Source organism: Bidens hawaiensis, unplaced genomic scaffold (assembly GCF_021521415.1).
Source record: "Bidens hawaiensis isolate Kalapana, Puna unplaced genomic scaffold, B.hawaiensis_p1.1 tig00001647_1, whole genome shotgun sequence".
Classification (NCBI taxonomy): Eukaryota; Viridiplantae; Streptophyta; class Magnoliopsida; order Asterales; family Asteraceae; genus Bidens; species Bidens hawaiensis.
This window is the reverse complement of record NW_027491093.1, coordinates 2,979,673-2,990,651: the sequence shown is the minus strand read 5'-3', so window position 1 is coordinate 2,990,651 and position 10,979 is coordinate 2,979,673.

Sequence of the window (10,979 nt, the reverse complement as noted above, 5' to 3'; positions counted from 1 at the left end):
CGTTGGAGTTGGCGGGACATCAGCAGCAGAAGTGACCGCAGGTGGTACACTTGGTAACCCTGCAGTAGTAGTGACTGTTGACTCAACAAATCGTGCTACTACCACCGATGGAGTAAGCGATTGAGGTGGCAGAGACACAATTGTTGGAGTCGATGTCTGGACGGCAGTAACCTGTGCTGTAGAAGTAATAAGAGACATACCAGAAAGGCAGGTGGAGCAAAACGTACCAGCCTTGAAGTTTCTCCAACTCCCGAACCCATACCTGTCCGTTCTCTTCTTGAACGTCTGAGCACTAGCTGAACTGCTTCTTCTTCATCATCTTCCTCGACATCGTCATCAACCGTTCTCATCCTCTTCCCAATCGTTCTCTCCCTAGACACCATCAATCGTCTAGCTTCAGCAAATGTCTCATCAAGATCGGAGTCAGCTACCGAAGTAACTGCTCTAGTAACATCCATGGCCTGAGAACCCGAGACATCCATATCAAACATTCCTTGGCCGCTAAAAGCAGCATCAAGGTCGACGTCTTCAGCAGTAGGCACAGCAGGCGCAGCTGATACAGCATGAGGTGCTGCCGCCTGTTGTGGTCTTGGGTCTCTGAACTCGTCCCCACCAGCAGGAACATACTCCGGGTTGACAAGATACCCGAACAGTGGAGTATGCCTGGGACGCAGCTCAGGCTTGCTTCGCGCGCTAGAAGTGCGACACTGAGCAAAGATACGCTTCGTCACACATTCAACGTATCTAATAGGACGTCTCTGAGGTAGCAACGGAGCCACATGATTGAGAATCATTTGTAAGAATCGAGGATACATAATAAATCGCTCACGCGCCACAGCCCTTCGCTGACGATCAATCTCGTAAAATATCAGCTGACTAAAAGAATATCTTCTGTTGTAAGTCAGGGCAGTCATGGCAGATTGCATCGTCGCGCCCATACCATCAGTTCCTGCCTTCCTCCCAGACATGCACACAATCAAGACGTGCATTAGGAAGCGCCACTGATCTAGCAAAAATCCTTTTCTCCTCTGCGTGTCCCCCAACGGACCTGAATAACCCATCCTGAGATATGCCCCATCACGAAAAGGAGCGACGAACTCCGTCGGGTCATCCCTAGTTTCTTCTCCAAACTGCAAAGCCAACCGTATATCTTCTGAAGAGAACTGCACAACATGACCATTTACGGTTGCTCGCATCACCGGTGGATCAACCCGGCAATCATACTCTACCGACTGCCAAAAGTCTTCAATGTTAGGTAGTGATATAGGCAGGGTATTCGTGATCGCATGGAAGATCCTTGAGCGCAGGAGAAATGTGATTATTTCCCTGTAGTCCTCCACGCCACTTGCGTCTGGGTCTAACATGATGTACTGGTTATGCGCTGGAAAGAACTGTCTTTGATCATTACCGTCATCACCACCAGCACCGCCAACAGCAGCCATATCTGCACTAAACGAACCAAATTAAATAACGGTAAAGCAATTCATAAGTTCGCGTTATACCATGAGCGAAGTTGTGATTAAAACTGTATAGGCGAACTTAAAGGTGAGGCGAAGTTGGGAACAACTTCGCTTCATCTGTAAGTTCGTCTAAATAACTGTTAAACAAACTACTTTAGGCGAAGTTGAAGATAACTTCGCCTGATCACAACATCGCCTCAGGCGAAGATAAGTGTTAGGCGAAATTAAGCTTCAGGCGAAGTTGTGGATAACTTCGCCTCAAGCGAAATTAAGCACCAGGCGAAGTTGCGGATAACTTCGCCAAAACCCTAACTTCGCCTAAACCCTAACGGCGACTGTTAGAATTCCAACATCGGAATTCCGGTGTTGTCGGCTAAATCCGACGATCAAGAACATCAATACACATGATATTAAGGATGTGAAGTTGAAAAGGACGTCCATGCACACGTTAACACAAGTTTTTAAGATTTCGGTTTTGAAGGTCCGACGACCCGAGGTCTCGAACCGGGTAAAAACGATCAAGAACGAACAAGTTTGTGATAGATATCGACAACACATACCCTCAATGATAATAGAAACTTGAAGCAAAGATCGAAAACGGAGATAAAAATCAAGTTCGCCGGAGCTCTCGCAAGTTCGCCGGAAAAACTCAAAAGTTCGCTGATATATAATGAAAGGTTACTGTTTAAAAATCAACTTATATAGGGTCAGATTTGGTCAGGCGAAGTTAAGGATAACTTCGCCTAGGCGAAGTTAGGCACAAGTTTGCCTGATTCAACAACTTCGCCTATATTTTCAGAATCAACCCTTTAAGTTTGAACATTTTGCAATTAACATTTGAAAGTTTCATAAAGAGTTAAACAAAAATGATCAAGTCTAAGTAACCAGTTATAAAATAATACAACTACAAAAATAGAAAAACTTATAAAAATTTAACGAAATAAGGGATCAAATTTCAGTCTAGTCAGGGACCACTATGTTTTTAGAAAAGATCCTAACAGGAATCACACTCACTACGTGACTGTCATATAGATCCGTGTTTAGCCGTATTATGACATAGAGAAACAGGTTGTAAGCATGTAAATAACTTAAATGGTTTTCATCGTTTCTGTGATACGGATTAAGGTTCAATTTAGCTCAAAATTTAAGTGGGCAACAACTCAGAGTTAATGAAACCTTCTTTCAATTCTCAAAGCGTATTTGGCTATACCCAAGTCACCCCGAATTGACTTCGACCCATAGTGTCTGATTAACTTGTAGATACTCGTTGTCTGCTTCCCGTTCTCTTCTTACTCCAGAATTGAGAAGTCTTGATTGTTACAATAACTCATAAGTACTTAATTTTTTTTTTTTTTTTTTTTTTTTTTAACCACACATACTTATAGACTTCGGAGTACTAAACCACTGCAAGTCCTGAATCTGGATCACTGCAGTGTCTTGAAATGCTTTCTTCACGGGAATCAGAACACTTACGGGCTCGTGTATGACTGGGTAGTCGCTTTTCTGCCTATCATTCGGAAAGAAATGCATGAAGACATTCAAAACTCTTAAGGAGTTTCCACGTAAAATCGAGTAATTTAAGTTAATATCACATACACTTTTTCGCACCATAAAAATTACCATGACATACAATGGCTGTCCTATAGTCTTTTAAGCCTAATAACTTCACTAGTTAAGCACACATAATCAGTATATATATCATTTTCCAAGGTTGGATCAACTTTCTGTTAAACATAGCACATTTACTTCATACGAAGTAATAGACTTGAAAAGTAATTTCATTTCCCATAAAAAATTTTGACTTCAGTCACCCCGATCAAGTCAAAGTCTTCAGGTAAACGGCAATCCTGAAGATCCAATGGATCAACTGGACCGACCACATACAAGTATGTGTCCTTCTAACTATGTATGACCGACTAATTTTCAGGGACAGAAAGAAAACACATCATAACTGCCCCGGTCACTTTCAGTCATCTGGTTAATGGCGACCCGCATTTTCTAAGTAGAAACGAGGACCAAAACATATCCGTGGATATGTCCATCAAACTGAGGTAACCGACTAATTTTAAGCAATAGTGACGTTTTTTTTTTCTTTTTTTTTTTTTTTTTTTTAAATAAACACAAAAATATGGTTACTCGGGATTGATCATCCCGTTCAGCTCAATTAGGTTTTGAAATCTGGATTTATCAAACGCTTTTGTAAATAAATCAGCGAAATTTTCGAGCGTATCAACTTTTTCGATCTTAATCAGTTTCTTCTCAGCACAATCCCGTATGAAGTGATGACGAATGTCAATATGTTTAGTTTTACTATGCTTCACGGGATTGTTAATTACTGAGATGGCAGCAGTGTTATCAATTAAAATAGGAGTGAGTAAGAAATTCAGACCATAGTAGCGCAATTGTTGCTGAATCCACAAAACCTGTGAACAGCAGTTGGATGCTGCCATATATTCAGCTTCACATGTTGAGATTGCAACTGACGTCTGTTTCTTGCACTGCCAAGAAACTAATCTTCCACCGAGAAACTGACAACCTCCAGTTGTTGACTTCCGACTCTGATTGCAGCCTCCATAATCAGAATCAGTATAAGCAACTAGTTCCACGTCTCCTCCCTTCGGGTACCACAACCCTAGCTTCGGCTTGCCCTTGAGATACCGTAGTATCCTCTTTGCACCTTTCAAGTGAGATTCTTTCGGATTTGCCTGAAAACGTGCACAAAGACAAACAGCAAACATTATATCAGGCCTAGAAGCAGTTAAATACATTAATGAACCTATTATCGCCCGATACAGAGTTGGGTCCACATCTGCGTCACCATCTGATTCAGTGCCCAATTTGTGATTGACGCAGATTGGAGTGTCATATGGAGAACTGTCCTCCATCTTGAATCGCTTGAGCACATCATGAACGTACTTCGTCTGATGAATGAACATCCCGTCCTTCTTCTGATCAACCTGCAATCCTAGAAAGAAAGTTAGTTCACCCATAGCACTCATTTCGAACCTTTTCTTCATGACATCCTCAAAATCTTGACACATGGAGACTCTTGATGCAGCAAATATGATGTCATCCACGTAGACTTGAACTAGTAGGAAGTCGCTTCCTTCTCTCTTCACGAACAGTGTGCTGTCAATTAAACCCCTTTCAAAACCATTCTCGAGCAAGTAGTCCGATAACGTTGAATACCAGGCACGAGGTGCCTGATGTAATCCATATAGCGCCTTGCTCAACTTGTATACGTGATCTGGGAAATCTGGGTCAGGAAAACCCGGAGGGTTGACCTTCTTGGGTCAGGAAAACCCGGAGATCCATGTGAAGTAGTTCTAGAGTACCGGCAATAGAGTTGACCTTCTTGGTGAGATGGGATTTCTTGTGTTGCTTTCCCTTCTTGCATGCTATACATTTGTCTTCAAAGTTAAAACTTTTTAAGGGAACGCCCATCACAAGCCCATTCTTGACAATGAAGTTCATCTTCCGAAGATGAATGTGCCCCATTCTCCTGTGCCACAACTCAGATTCTGATTCGCTTGCCTTTGTCATTAAACACGATTCTCCCGTGGCCATTTCAGTATACCTCATATCCATCACATATGTATTTGTTTCACGTGGAGCTTTCATTACTATCCACTCGTCTGGTATCTGGAAACCAGGCTTCAACACGATCGCTTCATTCGTCGTAAAATGGACAGTGTAATCTTTATCACAAATCTGCGACACACTCAGCAGATTGTGCTTCAATTCCTCCACAAAATTCACATTCTCAAGTGTCATCCTTCCATTTGACACTGTACCTCTACCAGTGATTCTTCCTCCGCTTTCACCAGCAAAACTAACTCTCGCTCCCTGAACAGGTTTTAAGTCTTGCAACAAGTGTTTGTTGCCCGTCATGTGCCGGGAACAGCCGCTATCTACAATCCAAAGACTGTTGGCAGCCCTGTTCAACTGTTCCTGCACAATAAAACAGAGAATTAGAATCTTGGGACCCAAGACCAATTGGTCTTGGATCGATACGTCCCGTACCCTGGCTTTCCAAAGTTAGCATCAGGATAATTCCTGTAAGTCCTGTTAGGAAATCTCCTTGAAGATTGAGTGTGATGCCTTCCAAACCTATGTGAATTGAAAGTGTTATATCTTGTGGTTTGGTTGAAAAACTGAGGTTTGTTTTTATGAAAACTTGGATTAGTTACATTTTGGCATTTTGAAAAGTTCTCATTTTTAGCAGTATCAAATTGATGCTTATTCTCAGTTTTATTTGGCCTCACACCTCTGTATCTCGGTGTCAGAGGGCAATCTGCAACAAGATGTCCTAATTTATTACATCTAAAGCAACACCTACTCTCCATTTTCTTTTCAAATGTTGGTTTGGATGTAGAGGCAGTGTTACCAGCCGTTCGTCTCACATAAGGTGGGACATACGGGTTGAGTGGAGCACTCTTTTTAGAAGATTTATCTTTATCTCCACCAGTGGGTAACACCACCTTCTCTTTCGTCTTACCTGATTCGGACAATTTATCCGAATCCGATGAGACTGGACTCATAACAGAAATATTTACACTAGAAACAGGCGAACTCGTTTCGCCATTACTAACAGTTGGTTCTTTACATGTAACCTTGATGGGAACTGTCTGAGGAACTTCAAACTCAGCAGATTTCTGTACACTAGGGTTGAAAGTGTAGTTGTGGTTATAAGGTGGTGGCACCTCGTGATAACCAATTCCTCCTCTCTTTGAAGAGGTACCTTGATCACTAACAAGGTGATCAAGAATAGCTGAGGAATTTCGGAACTGCTCGAGTTTTCGGTTCAGTTCCACCACACACACCTGGTGGTCAGCAATCTGCTTTTCACGTTCAGCAATAAGTTTAGTCTTTTCTTCTAAAACCTCATAACTTAGGTCAATTAAATCAATTTTTTCAGCAAGTTTAGTTTTTAAGCTTTTGACATCTTTTTCACATGCTTTTATTTTAACTTTAAAACTGTTTTCTCTTGCCTTAGTAAAATGATGATCTTCTTTAAGATTTTTAAATTCAGCATCTAAACGAACATACTGATCAGTTATGGTCGCAAGTTGCTCAGACAAATTCTCACATTTTTTACAAACAGGTTTAGGACTTACCTCGGAGGGTTGACCATCGTTATCTGCCATGAAAGCTTTCTCCTCACCAGCAGCTTTCTCCTCTCCAGTCATCTTCTCACAATCTTCATTTTCTAACTTAGCCATATTCGCCTGCTCACCAGTTTCATTCGCATGCAGGTTCCAGTTGTATTCACTGGCTTCTCTAGATAGCATGGCATTGACTTCTCTACTAATCCCAGTAGGCTGTGCAGACCGGCCTTGACCCCGTTCAACTCTCTCGTTTCTGCATTCTTTAGCAAAGTGCCCATACTGTTGACAGTTATAGCACCTCACTTTAGACTTGTCGAATCCGGGCCTACCACCAACAAACTTTCTCCCCGTCTTATTCATGAAACGCTTGATTCGCCTCACTATCATGGCCATTTGCCATTGCAAATCCATCTCCTCCAGATCATCAGCATCGATCTGGTCATAATCCTCATCCAAAACAGCAGGGTCCACTATCTTCCCTTGTATGTAGTTCTCATATGAAGCAATAAAAGATGCATAGACTGCAAACTGCTCTTCAGCAGATTTGACACTCATTGGCATCTTGGAATATTTATTGCTTGAGGCACTGGGTGAGAAACTACTGTTGGATGTTTGAGGTTTTGAAGCACTTGAACCTCCAGCAACGAAGCAAACATCACCGTTCATGTTTACTGAAACGTTTCCTTCCTGAGAAGAGTTAGAACCTGACTCTCCTTTGGAGTAGTAAGCAACAGATTCAGGCTTCGAACTTGAGCCTGAGTTAAGTTTGGCACCATACATACCAGGGTCTTGAATCTGATCTGTTGTTGTCTCTTTACGTACCATATTAAGCTCAAAGGTTCTGAGCTTGTTAACTGCAGTCTCCAAATCACAATTAGGAAAGTCTCTGTCTTCCCTCATCAGAACTGTGTACATTTCCCACTTCGGTGGGAGAGCATCGAGAAGCTTTTCAACTATCTCCTCTTCTCTGTAAGCAATCGAGTAGTTGTTTAGCTCTGTCATTAGATGATAATATCGAGTGATAATATCATCCAGAGATTCGTTCTTCAAATATTTGAAGACAGAGAACTGAGTCTTCAATAGTTTAATCTTCGAGGCACGAATGCCTACGTTCCCTTCGAATCTATTTTCAAGAGCATCCCAAAGCTCTCGAGCCGATGTATACTTTCTGAAAGTATGTAGGATCTCCTGTGGGAGAGCCATAGTGATAGCTGCGTGAGCCTTGCTTTCGGCTTCGTACATCTTCTTCTCCTCTTCATCCATCTTGCTGTACTTCTTAACTACATCACGACCTTCGTACACCATGGTCGGTGGGATATATCCATCCTGGATGCACACCCACATCTTTGCATCCTGGTATTTAATATACTGGATAAACCGATCCTTCCATGCAACAAAGTCGGTTCCTTTTAACAGCCTTGGGGCCTTAGTGGCTGACCCCGCTTCGACTTCCATTTTTACCAATTCAGAGATGTTAATTTCCGACATCTTCTCAAAAACCAAAAAAAAAAATTCAAAAATTTGTCCAAACAGTACTAAAGGCGAAGTTAAGAATAACTTCGCTTAAGTGTTAACTTCGCTGGAAAAATTCTTAAATTCCTGTGACTCGGCGAAGTTGAGAATAACTTCGCTTAAGGCAAGCGAACTTAGCAGGTCAGCGAAGTTGAGGATAACTTCGCTGAGGCGAACTTATGAGGCAGGCGAAGTTGTGAATAACTTCGCTTAACCTTATATCTTCGCCGAAACCCTACTTTCAGTGACGGCAACTTCGCCTGAAGAACAGTAACTTCGCCCGATGAACACTGAAAATATTCAGATCTGATATCGACGATTCTGCAGTTTCCGGTCTTTGTAAAGGCTTGAAAATGACTGTATATAGTGATTAGAACTCAATACGAACAAAAACTCGTCCCGTGAATAGGTCAAACGAGACGTTTTCTACACCCGCGTGAAATCCCGAACCTGACAATCGAGCCGATGGCTCTGATACCAATTGTAGGTTCCTGGACGGATCATACACGAGATGTCGCTATCTGCGCAGGTGCGGAATCCCTGCGTAGTTAGATACGAGCGTAGAATACGTATAAATCAAACACACGAGCAATAACCGAAACACGTTATATTGATAACACGAACACGTGACACAAGGTCACTATAACAGACTGACTTGTAAACACGTAACTCGCTAACCCTCGAACTCACGAACTCTTGAACTCTTGAACTCTTACAAACTGTTACAGTGAACAGTTTATATAAGCACGACAACTTCGCCTCAGGCGAAGTTGTCCACAACTTCGCTTGTTCAACAAGTTCGACTGAGCGAACTTGTTGACAACTTCGCTCGTTACATAAACATAAACATAATCAAAAACATAATTACATTACAGACTCGATTACAAACGTTAGACTATGAACTACTGACATACATGTACCAACACTATTACGTCAAAACTTCTTTGCTTTACTGGTCGTAGGTCAATAAGGAAAGGTTAATCGTTCAGAATAATAGGACAATTCCGTACAATTTAGTTAACCATTAGGGATTTACCGTTAGCGATTCTACAGTATAGGGTTCTATAGTTTCACTAATCGGTATCTTTCCAAAGGGAAGGAGGTTAGCAGGAACTAACTTCTATCGACGACCGTAATAATATCACTTAAGCCTATTGATTTAAAATTACAACGTACTTAATACCACTTTTGGATCATGACGTGCTTTATTTGAATTACTCACAAAAGCACGGCTCCTTGCTTGATCATAGGTTGATGCTTGTCATGAGGTTCATCTTCCACGACACCTTGGTTCAACTTTGGGCAATCTCTCTTGAAACGTTCTGTACTGCCACATTCATAGCAAGTACAACTGTTTGGCATAATTTGATTTCTTCGGATGGATTGTTATTGAAGTTGTTGGGTTCGGAGTGGTTGTACATGAATGGGTTGGGGTTGCCGGTTCACATGGCTTCAATTGATTCTATAAATGGGGCATTACGTCCATCTTTACCACACCCGTGGCCTACTATCACTCGACATTCTTCTTCCTTTATCATTTCTCTTCTTTATTACTCGACGTCTCACCTAACGTCCTTCCAGTCCACTTCCCATAGAGTAAAATATATCAATGCTGGCTTGCGACACAACCCTTTCAAAGGTTGTATATTTTACAGGATTGACTATACTCTTTATCGATGGAGTTAGTCCCCAATATTGCGCTCACTTCGCTTAGTTTCAGGAGTAATTAGCCATGTTACCAGACATGACAATTCCTTCAAACGATTAGCGTTTTCTAAGTGATCAGCACACAATATTTCTACCTTTCATAGCTCAGTTTCCAATCTCTGAACTTAATTACTCGAATAAAAGTGTTCTAGCCCAAGAATTTTAAATTCCGACCATAACATCTGAGTAACAATTTTCTAACTATAATTTTGTACCATCGTGTTCCATCACGATACAACATAATCTACCAACATATCTGTAGCATATTTCACTACACAATGTTCTAGACTCATACCAATATCCTTAACCATTTCGATCTTTTCTATCCACTCGCTAATCTATTCCTCCCTTTACCATCAGTAAACTATTAATAATTTCCTTAACACAACCGATAAACATATCCTTCATACCGGATCTAATTCATTACGACTACTATTCATGTTTAATTTATAACTACTACTTGTAGTCATAATAGCATTCGGTGGGACATTATCACTCTTAGTAATACCACTAAGAATTGAAATATTCATAATCATGTGATTGCTCGATCTATAATTCTGCGATCACATTTGCATCAACACTAGCAGTGATCTGTGATACGACATTCGGTATCATCACCTGCTATCTTTGAGCAATCCACTGAATCATATCAATCTCCATCATTGGAGTTACTCTTTTTATGTCATTCTGCCGTACTCATCCCGTACGCAGTAATCAATATTAATCTCACCGTTTAACTCGTTACCAGCTCAATCATAACAACAGGTATACATACACACCAAATATTATCATACATATTACGCATACCAGTATCTGGTATATATATGTCCCACAAATATGATCTCACATGGACTTAACCTGAAGTCGGTTAACGTTCAAATATGTTTCATAACCCTTGTCACCATCTGACATATAGATCTTTCTCAACAAAAATCAACGTTTAATATTCATGATTTCAATATCCTTCTACATGTCATCATAACCGATACATGCTCACCGTGAGCACCAAACGATTACCTACCACGGAGTTATAATATCCGTGTTTATTCGTATATCCGGCATACACAGTGTACCACCTACGAACGAACAACCAACTATGCTATAATGATTCCAACACTTCTTTGTGTATGGGTAATCATTCTATTCGAGTATACATGGGTATAGGCATCTAACGGATGTAAAGTTAACATAG